At 40.8% G+C, this 15,328-nt stretch overlaps 1 protein-coding gene across 7 annotated transcripts in view; it reads left to right on the top strand.

Annotated features, from left to right (window-relative positions):
- The window catches only part of DISP1 (dispatched RND transporter family member 1), a 149,566-nt gene that overhangs the window by 74,615 nt on the left and 59,623 nt on the right, over positions 1-15,328 (top strand). The gene's annotated exons all lie outside the window — the stretch shown is intronic.

The following is a 15,328-nucleotide window of genomic DNA, read 5'->3' as shown; positions in this document are numbered from 1 at the left end:
CATGATACGTTTTATGAACCAGATATGATGCATATATTTCATAATTTAGGTTTGTCTGTTACAAAGTTTAAGACCTACAGTAGTAAATGTAAAAGCATGTTTTGTCTCAAATTTGTTTTAGAGAACTGCCCATTTTATATTTATGTAAAATAATTGTATTTATGTGAACTATTGTATAAAATAATTATGTTTTGGTTTAGAAAGGTGGTGGCTTTGGTTTAATCTAAACTATGTGATGTCAGAGAGTCCCAGAGAAATCTGACATCTCCTTCTAAAGGTACTAAATGTTAGTGCTCTGAAAGGTCTGGTTCTTGATTTATCTGAATACATGAGAAATTCCCAGGCTCCCATATGTTTGCTAAGAGACAGCTAGAAAAGATTGACTCTGCATTGCAAGTGCTATGTTTGTGCAACCCTCTCAAAGGCAAGCAGTCTAGTGAATAAACATTAAATTTGTGCTCAAATAACATTTTCTTTGCCTTGTCTGCTTGGGCCTTCATTAGTGTGTCAGCAAAGCTAAGATCAAATAAAGGCTTCTGTATGTGCTGTAGCAGTGTCCGTTTACTCAAACCACTCGGAGCTCTTTTGTGAAGAAGAAAAGTAGTCTGGTGCTTATTTCATTTCCCTAATCAAGAAAGGTGGGGATAACTGTAGGTGCTGAACAAAAGCACAAAAAAAAAAAAGAGGCTCGTGCATTATTTGAAGATTTGGACATTGTTTTTTGGAAATCTCTTGAAAAAACAAGTGATTAGAGTGCTTGGGATAGCAGGTTTTTTCAAATAAGCAGGAACCCCCCAGGTTGAAGTCTGAACTCTTCATTCGGTAGAAGAAATGTATGAGAACGACAAATGTTGCCTAATTTGCTCTTAATTGAACATTTGGAACTTTCCTCCTTCCTCTATGAAGGAGAATAACAAAAAAGATTAATTCTGAGATCCACAGGGCATGTATAATATGTATTATCAATACTTTTTGTGGTCATAGTAAATTCTGATTTTAAGTTTTTAGTGCTCTTGATGCTTAAAGACAACAAATGTTCTGTAGCTTTTAAAAATCAGTATGCCTGATACCTGAATTAAAACAAACAAGGGTAGGCATTTTATCATCTGAAATAAGAACGTGAAACTGGAGGAAAAAAAAAAAATCTTGTGGTAACATTAACTTGGTGTAGTGGCAGTTCTGTTTTTTTGGACTACTGTTGTTGCCTAAATTTTTCCAAATGCTAGAAGAAAGCACGCTTTCATGTTGTCTGCATGATTAATAGCACTAGTCATAAACATATGTGAAGTTTGCTGTAGAATCCTAAGTGCAAACACAGTTTTCCTGTAACATCAAGATGGTGCTATTAAGTGGTTAGAATATTAATGTTGTACAAAGGATGTGTAATACATATTGCTATTTGCATCATTTGGTTTTTACATACACAGATAAAGCACTCTTTTAGAGCTTTCCCTCCATGGTTATTTATAAAACAGCCTAGTTTGATATTTTGTGTGTGCACGTTTAAATAAGATTCATATTAGTTGTAGTTCATAGTGGAAAACTTACACCTTTGGTAAAGGAATGTGCATAAGCGTATGTAAGTGTGTGTAAATATGTTTTTACAGCTGCACTTTAATGTAACTTGTTCTCTGTTTACAGAATCATGCAATGCATATCAGTTAATAACAAAACTATTAAACTTTGCTTTGAAAAATTAGTTACCGTTACTAGCAGGTAGCTAATGAAACTAATAAACTTTCCAAATCGACTTTGTTTGGAATAAGATGCACTCATATCATTTGAAAATTACGTAAGATATTAACACCTTGTGTGTCTACTGATATGCTTTGCCTTATTTATGAAGGTATTTTTGCGTCGTCTACATTATTTGCACAGGAGTACTTTAAATCTGAATTATTTGCTGCTTGTGATGCTTTCTGCTTAACGAATTATTTACACTTTTAAAATAAAAAAGTCTACTTATTGGCTCCCAAGCTCATGTATGTAGGAGTGACAGAGAAAATGTTAGGTTGTTAGTTGTGCATAATTTAGTTAGAGCTGGGACTTTGTGGTTTTTGTGGAGCCACGTAGGGCTACTTCAAATTAATATCAATATAAATACAAGGACATTGTTAGTAAAAGATTTATCTCCATTAGATCTTCATTGAAGAATCACTTAACTGATACTATAGTTTTCCGACTCATCTATACAGGGCCCAAGCATAATTTTTTTGGGCCCAGTACAAACTTGTAACACGGGCCCCCTCCCACACACATACTAAAATCCCTCAATCCCATACATACAATCTCATGAGCCATGAAAAGTTTTTTCCTCGTGGTAATGGGGGTTGCAGCCTGGGCTGGGCCCCCCAAGGCCTCCGGGCCCTGGTAAAGTGTACCCCCCCCCCCCATGTGGGGGCACTTCTCAAATACCCAAGTCTGAGAATTACTGCTGGAGGGAGTGGCTTGTTGCCATTTTATAAGAAGACTACGAAAACATGACTGTCATACTTTGGCTTAAAATATTTAATAAATAAGTAACCACTACCATAAATATTTTCTACTGTATTTGTTTGCAGAACCATAGTGATTTGAGTGTCTGGTCTAATCCGCATTGGAACCCCTTATATAGATGGTGTACCGCTGTACATGCCATAAGAAATTCAACTCTTATTTTGTTACAGCACTTTCTGAACTAGACGCCTTCAGTCTTCACTGCTTTGGCTTTCAGTATCACTTAAGGTGATGCAATTTCAAATATTTCCTTTTCATTTTGTTTAAACAAACCATCAAAGGTGTCTAGTTCTGTTTAATAGAGTCCTAGAACTTAATGTTTGCTGGATTTCCTGCTTCCAAAATGTTCTGGATTGAGAGCCTGAAAGCGGAAGTCGTCTGTTTATCCATTGACCAAGTTACAGCATGGGCAATATCAGGCCCTAACATCTTCCCTTCCCACTCCCCTCTCCATGATACATTTCCACCTGGACCTAGAAGAACCACTTCTTGGGACTTAAGTGTAGGCCAGTGTTTCTCAATTGGGGTTCCACGGGAACACTGTTAGGGTTCCGTGAGAAAGTGACATCGCACTGCCGAGAGCAGCTGTTCTCCGCGCTGCCGAAAAAGGGAAGATGTCCCGGATTTTTTGGCAGAGGGTATCGAATATGAGTGTAATTTCCCTGCGGAGCCTAAAGGGTTCCGCGGGGAAATGTAATTGAGAAACACTGGTGTAGGCCAATCTCTATGTTCCTTTTATTTTCCAAGCTCAATTTCATTAGAGTGCCTGTTGTGGAAAATTTTGTGATAAGGGCCTACTGAGTAGGAACTGGACTGAGACAACCAAATTACATCACATGATCTACTGACGATCTATCAAATAGCAGTAATCTTTGGCCATCACTAAACTGGGGAGATTTCAGACTGGCAGCCTAAAGTTGAAAGGCTCAGTACTTAATTCCTAGGAATATGATGATTCCCTATGTTGAAAGAGATTTGCATATGTATCTCGCAGTCTTATTAGACCTGTGTTTGTATAAACTTTGCTGAAAACAAAGTTGGATATTTAGATGAATGCCAGTATAAAGCAGCAACCATTTTAAATACCTTGAATCCTTTCTATCCATTCCCTTCTCTCCCACCATACCTCTTAACTCCTTCCCCTAATCCACAAAAATGACAAAAACACACATTTATTTACACAGAAGTACTTGTGTAAATTCTTTATCTTTGTAATTTTGTTTTCCTTCTCCCACTCCAATCTCTTAGGATAAGGTAGCTGGAGTTACTCGGTTTGTGCTTTTATTTTTATTTATAAAAAATAAGGATGGGTGGGGGAAATAAGTGGCTACTACTCCATCGGTGTTTCCTCCAATATACAAGGAAATAATTTACTTAATTACTGTAATGAGTGGGTGTGGCCTCCTTCTGAAACTGACAGGGAGAAACAGGCCTGTGGAGGTGGAGCCGGAGACTGCTTGTCCACCTGTCCAGAAGCGAGGGGGCAGGACAGGAAGTATAAAAGAGCTGCTCAGCCGGCAGCCAGCTTCCAGAGGGGAAGGAGGTCCCTCCCCGTCCTCCAGAGCTACCTGCGGCTACCTGGGCGAACAGACCGGGACCTGGTACCCGGGAAGCGGACCAGGGCCTGTGTCTAGGCGCCGGTGAATGAGCAGCGTGAGGCCTGGGGACCAGAGGTACCCCTGGATCCGACCACTCCGCCGGACCCGGTGATCCAGAGGGGCCAAGACCTGGAGGAGCTGGCCATACTGGGGCCAGACTTGGAGGAGTTGCCCTTGGAGTTGCCAGAGGACGACGACAACGAGGCGTGGGCCCTGACAGGGCCTGACCTGGAGGAACTGCCCCCCCCCGCCGACCTCCCTGGTGAGCTGCCTGATCTACCATCCCCCTCCCCCCCGATGATATTGAGGGGTTCTGCAACCTGCCCCTGGGCACCTACCCTGATGAGGTTGACTGGACAGTGGCACATCAGGTACCCAAGGGAAAGGGGGCAGGAAGTAGCCCTGGGGAGGGGCCACCTGGTCCGAGGATTGGGGAACCGGACAGTGAGTCAGCATGTTGCGGTTGGAACCCCGCTGACTCTGTGGCATACCCCTCTGCCACGGCTAGGGACCTGGGCTGGGACGCAGTGAAGTCAGGTGAGCCTGCACCAGGGTGGTCAGGAAAGGGGGACGGCCTCTGAATGATGTGCTGCCCTGCCTGGGCCTCTGAATGATGTGCTGCCCCAGCTGGGGTGCTAGCCTGTTTGCTGCCCTGCCTGGGGCCTCTGAACTATTTTGCTGCCTGGTGGGGCACTGGACTTTTTTTGCTGCCCGTTGGGACTTGGGCTAGTACCTTTGGGCTGCCTGGCCCAAGCCCGGAGACTGTTTCCCTGCCCCGGGCTGGGCCAACCCCTGCCGGAGCAGGGTAGGGAGTGGGTGTGGCCTCCCTCTGAAACTGACAAGGAGGGGCGGCCACCCATCCTACAATTACAAATTGTAAAAACTTTTTTTCCAGCTTCTAAAAGCTTAGATAGTACAAGGGTACATGCTTTACGTGTCATCATTCTTATGTAATTATTCTGACCCTCTTGCCATTGGGTGATACAGTCTTCTGTCAGACTTTGATTTGAATACTCCCTTTGTGCAGCTGCCACATAGGTGGTAGCTTAAATGATGAGACTGGTTGGATGGCACATCTTGCTTAGTGGGACATGGACTAAGTGGATCCTTGCCCTCAGGATCCTTGCAGTCTGAGATTAGGAAAATTTAAATTCACACAGAACACAGTAAATACTAAACAGTTGTAGCAAGTTAAAACTTTTATATAGAGTTTGTTTAACTTCTAAAGCCTACATCCTGGAAACATGGTAACTTTATTCACTTAAGTAAAATTACATGTGTGTAAGTGTTTGCAGGATCAGTGGCTAAGTGCTTTGCCATTCCTTCCACTGCAGTCTTTTCTTTCAGTCCTGCCCACATATTGTGGCCTTGTCTAACTTCACCATGAACAGCTCTGCATAAAGCACCAAACCACTCCACTTCATGTTTTAGTATGTTGTTTGCTTATTTATACAGTTGAACCCCATGCTGTGCTAAAAGCTTCAGCCTGCTACGTAGCATATGAAATGGATAAAGCCTAAATGGGGCCTGAATCCAACAAAACCTTGGATTTTTCTGCCTAAGACCAGGAGTGAAATCCTGTCCCCAGTGAAGTTCATGGCAAAACCCTCCAATTAATTTCAATGGGGCCAGGATTTCATCTCAGGTGATTGTAAAAGATCAGTGTACTTGGCAGCAGCCTTTATGGCTTGTTTGAAATCAGATTTGTGACTGCAGCGCCCTTTTTGAAATAAAGGGTGTTGATCTGCTTAATCTACCTATTTTATATCATGAACAATTGAAATGAAAGGATGCAGAAAAAGATCGTTGGCTTGCATTTTGTCTGACCTGACTTCCCTAGTACCATTACCCCCTCCTGTTTTATTTTTCTCAGGGAGCTTCAGTTTTTACTCTGTTACTGACCCAAAGGAATTGGATAAGCAGCAGAGTACTTTATGACATATAACATGTCTGTGAAAATGAACAATCAATCGTTCCTACCCAATAGAAATTGAATGCCTGTGCTTTTTTTGAATCTGGCACCTTTTCCATTTAACACATAACTAATATGCCTGAATCCCGATTGAGTTGACAGACAAATTTTGCTTTTCCCTTTTTTTTTTTTTTTCTTGTAAATAAGAGTAGCTTCATTGCTTACTCTGTGTGTTATATTGGCATCTAAGTTGCAATAAGCACATCCTACCCAAGACAAATACCAAGAGTAAACTCTAGTAGCGTGATTGGAATTATTTAAAAAAACAACAACAACAATGTAATGATATTTAAAATACTTGCACAGTATGTCTATCTCATATGGAACAATAGTCTGTCTTGACCATTTTAATCTTTGATTAACTTTTTTACTCTTCTCTTTCAAAAAAACCCAAAAACAAACAAACTCTTATTTCTGCCCAGCCCTTAGCCTTTTTTAACATCCAGCATTCCCAGCATTCCTACTGTCCTCTAAAGCCCATTAATCTGCCCTCTCCAGAAGAACTCTGGGTAAATTCAAGTTTGTGTCTCTCACCAACAGAAGTTCATCCAATAAAAGATATTACCTCACCACCTTGCCTCCTTCCCACAGCATTCATGCCTTAGCTCACCTCTTAGTATCCAGTACCAGCAAAGTCCTTCAGCCCCTTCTTGAATATATCTTTCTTCCTTTAGAAGACACTGCCTTGACAAGGGGTGTCTGTGATGCTTCCTCCCATAGGTGTACTAGGCATAGAGAAGGACAAGGAGACAGTCAGCTGATGAGAGGTGGAGCGAGGAGTTGCTGCAGTGTTGGAAAGGTGTCAGAGTCACATGGTCTGGTCTGTGCCCCAGCCTGCAAACAGTATCCTGGAAGTGATCCTGTCATGGGGTTTACTATTCATTGCCTCCTTGTGGCTGCATCTAGGGATTAGCTCTCAACCAGTCTGTTGCCCCTTTTGGTTGCTCACACCCTCTCTCTCCTTCTCTCTCTTTGGACTCTTCGTAGCTCAGGGTGCTCCCTCTTTGTGGCTTGGCCTGGTCACTATAGTTTTTCCATTCTGAGATATCAAAGTCCCTCGACAATCTGTCTCAGGAAGTGTATTGGCCAGACTGTTTCCTTCCCCAGTGGCTGGTAGGGAAACCCAGGCCTGCCTTGTACTCCAGGTTCCAGCCCAGGGGGGACCCTATGTATACAACACGGTCTGCTCCAGCTTCCAGACCCTGTTGCTGTCTCCCAGACTACATTCACAACCTTCTGGCCTACCCCTGTGTTACCACTGAAATGATGGTAACCACTTCAAATACAAAATAGTTAAGTATAGCTATCAACTAAAAGTATATACCATTCACACTACTTCCAATGGTCTGAAAGCTTAGACATCCATTTCTAATTACTGTACATGCTCTCAGTTTGGTGTTGTAGATGGAGAGAGGAAGTCTGTGTGGTGTAGGTGGTAGATGTGGAAATAATACGGAGAAGGTGAAATTAGGGTCATAGATTGATTGGTAAGCGGCTAAGAGACATTAATAAATTATAGCAGTTATTCAGGTCGCCCAGTGGTTGGGACTTTAAAAAGCTTTCAGCTTTTGACCTTACTTTGCTTTCATTAAAGTCCGTGGGAGCACAGTTAGGCCAACATAAAGAGCTTTGAAAATCCCACTGTAAATAAATCATTATAGAATATTAGAGTTGGAAGGGACCTCAGGAGGTCATCTAGTACAACCTCCTGCTCAAAGCAGAACTAACCTCAGCTAAATCATCTCAGCCAGGGTTTTGTCAAGCCGCAGGTTAAAAACCTCTAAAGATGGAGATTCCACCACCTCCCTAGGTAACCCATTCCAGTGCTTCACTACCCTCCTAGTGAAAAACATTTTCCTAATATCCAACCTAGACCGCTCCTACTGGAACTTGAGACCATTGCTCCTTGTTCTGTCATCTACTACCATTGAGAACAACCTAGCTCCATCCTCCCTGGACCCCCCCTTCAGATAGTTTAAAGACTGCTATCAAATCCCCCCTCATTCTCTTCTGCAGGCTAAACAAGCCTAGTTCCCTCAGCCTCTCCTCATACGTCTTGTGCTCCAGCCCCCTAATCATTTTTGTTGCCCTCTGCTGGACTCTCTCCAACTTCTCCACATCCTTTTTGTGATGGGGGGCCCAAAACTGGACACAGTACTCCAAATGCGGCCTCACCAATGCCGAATAGAGGGGAATAATCACTTTCCTTGATCTGCTGGCAATGCTCCTACTAATGCAGCCCAATATGCTATTAGCCTTCTTGGCAACCAGGGCACACTGCTGACTCGCATCCAGCTTCTTATCCACTGTAACCCCCAGGTCCTTTTCTGCAGATCTGCTGCCTAGCTTGTTGGTCCCCAGTCTGTAGCTGTGCATGGGATTCTTCCGTCCTAAATGCAGGACTCTAAAAATCATGTTAGTGTTCTTCTGAGGGTTTTTCAAGATGTTAGTGAAGCAAAGGGACCTTGGACAGCATCTGTTTATCAACCTCTCCTTCCTGTAAATACTTCATTTGTGCTTTTGTATGTGTTACACACAGATGAGTTCTCCTAGGAAAGTAATTAAAAACATTTGAAATGATATTTGTTTGAAAAACTTTTGTATTGAAGATTTTTAGGTCAAATTTCTGTTTACAAGTTAATGCTACATTTAGGAGCATTAAATTGCTGTCAAACAGAATCCACACTGAAGAAATAGAAACAAACGTTTTAAACAGCAAATATTACAATTTTAAGTTTGCTTATGATGCAATGTTTTCCATAGTTTTTTTTCTTAAGACTCAAATTCACATTTCTAGCTCTCTTGCTCCTTCCTCAGAGTTTAAAAACCCAATTATATCCTTATTCTTTGCCTTTCAAGAACATCACAGAGAGATGGGGGTTTTACTTAAATATTTGAAACAAGTTTCTGGAACCAAACTTTAGTGCCATAATTTTTGGAGTATTTGAACTACAGCTTCCATGAATATCTAATTATGTTCTTTATCTCAGTTTAAGACCACTCCACCATACTTAGCAGATATTAATTTTAATCCCCAGTTTCATGGTTGGTTGATGTATATCTCATATCTTGCCATAGATTGAATTGCTCTACAAAGCAACTAGACTAACAAAACTGTAATTGAATAGTTTTCATTCTAATCCTTTTAATCTCACTTAATTTATAAGAAAATATTAAGTTATTTTGGGACAGCCTTTATTTGTGTTTTGTACAGCACTGAGTACACTGGCACTTCACTGATCATAATGACTAATGAGATATTTAGCAATGGAGCTATTCAGCTGCAGTGTGTTTATCTTACATGTGTTGAAACACTGCCAAAATAAGACTCATCAGTTAAAATTTTGTGGATTTGTTGTAACTTCCAGGAGATTTTTCAGTTTAAAGTGACCAAAAACAGTAATTAATAGGTTGGTATAGTGCATTAGTAATTTTATTACTTTTAGTGCTGAAAGGCCCCGGACAGCTTGGGACCTTACAAACACAGGTACACATGATTTCTGTCCTATAGATTTTTCAGTCAAATTAGTACAAGATGGAACCAGACTAACAAATAGGACAGAAAGATGAGGTTACCAAAATTACACAGTGTGGTTTATGTACGCTAACAATGTGCTGAACTTGACCATTTACAATATTTTCAGTTTTCAATTTTTTCATTTGAAAAATTCCTGTCAAACCATGAGTCCCCGTTTCTATTGTCTCTTTTTCTGGTATAATGGAAGCTGGAGTAAAAGTGCTATCAGGCTTTCTGCCTGTTATGTTTCCCTTGCCTCCCATCTATTTAAGCTAGTCACAACTTTCCTTTGACCTAGCATTTTATTTCCTTGGGGAAAAAAATAGACATTCCTACAATTCTCTCCCCCACAATTCCTGATGTACTTAGGAATTAGTCTGCTAGGCCATTGTGGCTCACAGATCCCCTATGCCCCCCACTCTGCCCACCAGACTGGGGTGGGGAACTTGGAGCCTCTGCCCTGCAGCAGGGTAGTGGGGCTAGAGGATTCTGCCCAGTTGGGAAGGGGATCTTGGGAGTTCAGTAAGTTTGGCCACCCTTCTGATTTTCCAGTAGTCCAGAGTTGTGAAGATTCTAAGGAGGTCCTCTTGGGGCCCCTCCGTGCCTAGGGCAGCCACCTGAAAATGCTAAGGTCAGGGCAGACTGTAAAAGGAGAGCAGATTCTCCCAGCACTGATGGATGACACTGAAGTCAGACTTCCCAACCAGCCACAAACAGTGCTTCTAATTCCTCACACTGGTTATCAAGAAGCCAGTATACAGATATGCACAGCCCTCTTTACTGCATTTCAGTCTCTGGCTCCCAGTCAGCCACCAGGTCTGGTAAAGAGACCAGTTATTTAAACTCTATGCTCTTTACTAAAAAGGTTCCTCCTGACCCCAAAGGGTCAGCCACATTACCAAATCATTATAAGTTTGGATCTTACCCAAAATACCACACTGCCAGGCAATCCTTTAGTAACTAAAACTAAAGGTTTATTATGAAAAGAAAGGAACAAACAATAAGAGAAATGTTAAAGGATTAAAGCAATCAGATACATACAAATGATTTGAAAGTCCACATACATCAGGTTTCTAGACGAATTGTGGAGTTTGCAGGCCTGTATAGTCTCTCTCGTATCCATCCAGTACTTTGATGGGTCTCAGTCCTTTGTTTCACAGCTTCAGTTCAGTTGTAGATGAGCTGATCCAGAGGTAGGTTGGTAGCTGAAGCTGAATCCCGACTGAAGACAAAATGGATTCCTAGGCCTTTGCCTTATATATCCTCTGGCCCCTGCCATGCTGTTTGTGGAATTTTACAGGAACCAAAATGGAGTTCAGCGTCACATGAGCAAGTCCTGGTGACTCATCAGGTATACCTCTGGCTTTTCCCCCTGGGCGCCTTGCATCTGTGAATGTCTCAATGGGCCAATAGGCAGGCTATTGTTCTGTTGCCACCCTCTCTAGGGTGTGTGTCAGACAGCACAATTTGAAATACAGATATATATCCATAACTTCCATTACACATATAACACATGAACATAAACATTATCATCTTACTTAGCACATTATAGCCTTTCTAATAGTACCCTTCATGGCATATCTTACATGAATTACTATGATTTTGACATACTGATGTCAAACAATATACTAAATGCTCCCTGAATGTGTATTATACTTTCATTTTAATATCCTAAACAAATAACTTGAGTGACTGTCATTTGCAGATGAGCCAGAACGTAGTAGCATTATTTTGAACAGTGCATGTAGTATTGGATCATTTTAATAGATTGTCATACTCTGTATTTTATAATGCTTTTCATCCAAGATATCAAAGTGCTTTACAAATATTAAGCCCCTCTCCACTCCGGAAGATGGTTAACTATATATGGAAAGGAATCACTTGACCCACCACAGTGGTGAAACATGCCATCTGTCTGGCAGTGTACAGCAACATTTACAACAGTTTAAGACAGGAAGTGTAGACTAATATTGTATCCAGATGAAATTGTAAAACATCTGAAGAACTGGTTTTATGCACTTGGCATTATGTTGTTAACCAGAACATTGTGGCTAACACCTTGACTTTATAAAAGTGGTATGTGATCTTTAATAACCACAAGCAGAGATAGCATTTTATACGTATGTAGGTAGCTTTTGCAAAAATAAAAGGTGAATGAACTTTCTATGATTGAATTTTCTTAAATTTTGCTTGTGACGATTTGGGGAACATTTCTGTGTCAAATTGTGCATTCCATTGTGTTTTGTGAAAGTTACATTGTGTTTGACTCTATTTTGAATGTAATCATCAATGTGAGGCCAGGTCTACACTTAACTGAAAATTCAGCGTCAGTCGACGGGAGTTACGCAAGCTACACAGAGTTAGCTTGCGTAACTCCCGTTGACTTCTTAACTTCTGTTGTGCGCGGTGTCTTCGCTGTGCTGCACCGACAGGAAATGTGTTCCTGTCGACGCAGCACTAAGCCACTTGAGAGGGTGATTTTAGTGCGTCGACTTCTGGATCGATTGAGCATGTCTTAACTGTCCACTCAATCGATCTAGAAAGATTGATCTGATGGCTACGAATTTCCTGCTGCCAGTGTGTACATAGCCTGAGTTAGAGCATCCATTCTGTAGCGGGAATGTGACATCTAGCCTATGGCTCCACTAGAGAGCTCTCTAAATCAACAGGACAGAGCTCTCCGATAAGCTTAATTATTCCAGCCCCCGCTGACATAGTATTGTCCACACCGGTGCTAAAGTTGGTATAAGTTATGTTGCTCACGATGGTGGCTAATTCACACCTCTGAGTGACATAATTTATGTAACTTAAGATGTAGTGTAGCCATAACCCTAGTGGAGAGACTATGTCTGGGAAGCAGTTAAAGGCCATGAACACTGCATGGCTCCAGTCTGGTGGAACAATGGGTTTTCTACCCACAGGGCTATTAACTTTGAACAACTCTACCTGGAAGCTGTGAGAGATAACAGTGGATGGGGTCTGGAAATTCCCCAGCGTAAGTGCCTGGCCAAGAAAGGTGTGAAACTTTTTAAAAAGATGCTGCTTCTCTGTGAAGGGAGGCCATTCCATTCCCACTTGCAGAATTGCTGCCTGGCCTCAAGACTCAAACTAAACCAAGGATTTACAGGGTTGGTGATGTCATAATAAGGGGGAAGTCTTTGTTGTTTTCCTAAGATCTGTAATCCTTTAGTGATGTGTGTGGTATTTTGTTTGTGTTTTTGTTATTTTAAGAGTTAGTATTGTGGATAAGAAATTCCTTTGTCACTACTTTACTGCCACAACCTGGCCCTGAAGGGTGTATGTAACAAGAAAACCAGTGCTCTCCTAGCCATGTGGATGCTGAAGGGAATGTGTCTAAGCAACTCTGCTCTTTTCTTTTTAAGAAAGTTAAGTAAATGAACTTAAATTTTTATTAGTTCTTAGTTTAGTTACTAATGTGAGTTTTGGGATTTTGGATGGCAGTGTACTTTTTCTACCAGGGTGAATGTTTAGTAGAAAATGGATTTTGCCCCCCAAATAGTTAATTTTGGGGCAACATACCCAGTGTCTCAAGTGCTTGGGTGAAGGATGCTCTCACTGAAAGGGTATGTTATCAGCACAGATCCTTAATCCCTGTGGGATAGGAGCCCAACACTCCATGCCTTTCTTATGAAGGTTTGGAGACTCCAGAACTCAAGCAGAGATTGTCTCTTGATAGTGCCCCATAACCGATCTAGACTGATTCAGTGGAAAAAGACCCTTCCAAGTCACAGTAAGAGTTCTCAGATCCACCTTGGCTTAAATATTTCAAGGATGTACATTTTGAAATGTTATACTCCATGAATGTGTGTATGGGTTTTTTGTAATCTTTTAAAAAGATAATTTTGTGTTGAGCTATCAAGTATGCTGTAGCTTCTAACAAGTATTTAAATCTATGTGTGCCGTGTTCATACTCTGGCAATATTTTAAGTGTTTTGTGGGGCTTTCCCCAAAAGAAACACTACTGAATAAAATAATTTTCTGTTCTGTGTTCCTAAAATGAAAAATTGGCACTGCTTTACCTGGTAGTGCTGAGACAACAGTTCCTTCATCTGTTATGAATGAATGAATATATCAATTTCTTTACTATTTTACATTAGGAAGTAATATTTTGCAGTTTGATGCCTTCTCCTATATTTTCAATTTTGGTTAAAATGTCTAGAACTGTTGGGAAAAGTACTTTGAAGAAATAAACAAAACAGTAAAAATAAGGTTATTGTCACTGTCAGCATTCACAGCAGGTCCAAATTACAGAAGACACAGCTCAAGCCCCAAAAGAAATTTGTCTGCATTGGACAGATCATTCAGACACAGTACGCTAGGTGACAAAGAAGGTCAGAAGTTCTGATCTCGCAGTGGTCTGATAACCTATCATTAGAATGTGCCTATTTATTTGTTGTTGTAAGACTTTGTGAAAGAAATGTGTTAAGGAATTTTAAGAGCTGATGGCAGTTCAGCATGCTGGAAGAGGAAGTCTTTTCCTAAGCATCAAAGATGCAATGGCAGTAGGCACAGTGATGGTATGTGCTATGGTGCTGCTGTGCCACTGTAGCGCAGACACTTCCTACATCAACATAAAGGTTTTTTCCGTTGATGTAAGTAACCCACCTTTCAGAGGTGATTGCTAGACTGATGAAAGAATTCTTACATCAACCTAGCTGCTTCTGTATTTGGAGTTAGGTCTACCAAACTACATCACGCAGTGTGTGAAATTTTTAACAGTCTTGTGCAGTGTAGCTAGGTTGACCTAAATTTTAGATGTAGACCAGGCCTGATGACAGTCTAATGATGATGAAGACATGTTAGCTGGCTATGTTGTAGTCTCATGGGGAGCCAAGGCTACATCACAGGGGTTTCAAAAGCTCTTGTATCTGCTGTCTTGCTAAAATAGCTCTGAATAAGACCTAAGAAGTTCTGAAAACTGTAATAGTGCCAAGTTTGATACCTTAGCTTGTTGATCAGCCTCAGTTTTCATAGTGATGTAACGAATCACCATTTCACAAATTTAAAAAGCAGAGCAAGGCAAAGCACTGATATGGCTTATATGCACCAGAATATCTATCTGCCCCACCCACCATTGCTTTCACTTTGGTAAACATTGGAAAGTTCCTCATACATTTTAGAGAGACCATTTTTCAATTATTAGTCAACTACAGCTTTTCTGGAAGAATTTTACTTTTTGCTTTTTAAGACTTTGGAGTTTTTAGACTTTACTTGTTTAGGAAAGGTGAAGTACTGTAGTTTCCTGTGTCATCTGTAAACATGACACTTGTTCTGCATGATTTGTCAAATTTGTTTGGCTTTTTCTTTTTGATAGTTGTGGTACGGAAGATAGGAAAGGACCAGAGCACATTATAACCAGAGCACATTATAACCAGTTCTATTTTTAATATCCTGTTTTCCACAAATTATTCTCCTTTTAAAAGTAAATAAATAAAAAGTAACTTGTTTTTGGAGCAAGTTGCATGCACTTATACTTCCTCTTAGAATGTAAAGGTGAGAGAGAGTTTGGTCTGCAGAATACATAGAAATATACACAGATCTAATAACTGATCATATACACTTAAGTGATAAAACTGATGTGCTAGAAAACTGACTCTCTAAAACTTAGAATAAGTCTAAGCAATCAAATAACGCCATCCAACAGGCTTTAATCTACTAAATTAAATAAAAAAGATCAAAGAAAGTTATAACTAACAGCAGCATTTGGTGGAATACTCCTATAGA

The sequence above is a fragment of the Emydura macquarii genome, unplaced genomic scaffold (genome assembly GCF_026122565.2).
Source record: "Emydura macquarii macquarii isolate MOO-44397 ecotype Brisbane River unplaced genomic scaffold, CSIRO-AGI_Emac_v2 contig_2676, whole genome shotgun sequence".
In the NCBI taxonomy this organism is placed as follows: domain Eukaryota; kingdom Metazoa; phylum Chordata; order Testudines; family Chelidae; genus Emydura; species Emydura macquarii.
The sequence above is the reverse complement of the archived record's forward strand: the minus strand, read 5'-3'. Positions and strand labels throughout refer to the sequence as shown.